Consider the following 1,500-nt stretch of genomic DNA (forward strand, 5'->3'; position numbering starts at 1 on the left):
TAGCATGATAGGAGAACCAGGAAAACATGGTGCATTGTTGAGAAAAGAAGTAGGTTTGGCGGAAGATAAAGCATCTTTGCTGTCTGAAATAGAGTCTTGTGACTGTGAGGATCACATCAAGTAGAAACTTGAAAGTCTGCATAGTATAGCTTAAATCACGATGAGCAGCAAAAAATCAAAGTTCGAAGGCAGCCTAGTTGATGCAATTGGACAAGTTTTGGAACCAAGAATGACAACCTTTATTTTTATTTTTTTTACATTGCAAATGTTTGCAATAAGCAGCCGTGTGCCTATTTTCTCTGCTTGGCTATCAGATTCAACACAGGGAGAAATGAGGAACTAGGAAACTAGTAAAATCGGAAGGGCAAGTTTGTAGCTAGTACAATTAGACAGAGGAACATTTTATCTTCTATCTATTCCGTAAAACTACCAACACTGTCTAGACTTCCATGCCAAACATAGCCACTTGATACTGTATCAGTAGGTTATTGCTTTCACAAACCGTTGAGATTTCAGTTGACTACCATTTTTATGGCTCCAAGCTTAGTGGTTTGAAAAGTTGTGTATACTCTCATTCTTATAGTTAATTTAGGCAATTACTCGTATAGCTAGTGAGAAAAGAACACGATAGCTTCCATCAAGGAGGTTTAAGAATAGAAATTGCTTTAAAAAATAATGATGCCAGTTCTGATGGAAAATGAAACAGAATCCATTGCAAAGCTACATATATCTCGTTCGATGTTAAGAGAAACAATACATATTTTCAATAATACAAGAGGTAACAAATTGAAAGAGTGAATGTCACAAGATTATTTGATACCTGCTTTGCAATGCAGTCTGAGTTACTTACTTGGTGTCCTTTTTGGGCAGGAAAAGAAGCTGACAGAAGACAATAGTCTTCTAGAGGAGAAAGTGAACCAAGTCGGAACAAAAACCTCACCTAACAGAAAATTTAATTGATTTTGTGGCTACAGTCTAGCTAGTTCTTGAAGTTCAATTTGAACTAGCGAAGTTACGCTTGGTTCTCATAATATACAAATGAGGTACTGATTGATATGAATGTACTTGGCATGTAAGTATACTAGAAACGATGTTTCACTTACAGGAATGCTGGATTGGCTTCAATTAATCTTTCACTTTCCGGTAGTCATAGCCAAATCTTGATTGACATAGATGGATATGAATGTACTTAGCATGTAAGTATACTAAAAGAATTCATACTGACTCCAAGTTTATTGGAAAATTGGTCTGGTTTCTTCATGTTGCAGTATATTTTTGTTCTTATTTCTGTCATGACTATTCTTTTTGTACATTTCATTCGAATAATTGCATATGAACTGATGTTTGATTGCCAAATTCCAGTTGCAGAAAGAACCAAATTTTGTGTATACAATGGATATGGTTAGGTTGCAGAAAGAACCAAATTTTGGTGGTGCAATTCAATATAGAAGTGATTATTTCACATTTGTATATACAAATGTATTATTTGCCTCAAAGGGA

The 1,500-nt window shown here is 35.1% G+C and overlaps 1 long non-coding RNA gene across 1 annotated transcript; it reads left to right on the top strand.

Moving 5' to 3' along the window:
- Window positions 1-6: 6 nt before the first annotated feature.
- LOC111383537 lies at window positions 7-1,299 on the top strand. The gene is made up of 2 exons (XR_002700759.1): window positions 7-778; window positions 871-1,299. It is a non-coding gene; the product is annotated as an uncharacterized LOC111383537 (long non-coding RNA).
- Window positions 1,300-1,500: the final 201 nt, after the last annotated feature.

This window comes from Olea europaea, unplaced genomic scaffold, assembly GCF_002742605.1.
Source record: "Olea europaea var. sylvestris unplaced genomic scaffold, O_europaea_v1 scaffold27097, whole genome shotgun sequence".
NCBI lineage: Eukaryota > Viridiplantae > Streptophyta > Magnoliopsida > Lamiales > Oleaceae > Olea > Olea europaea.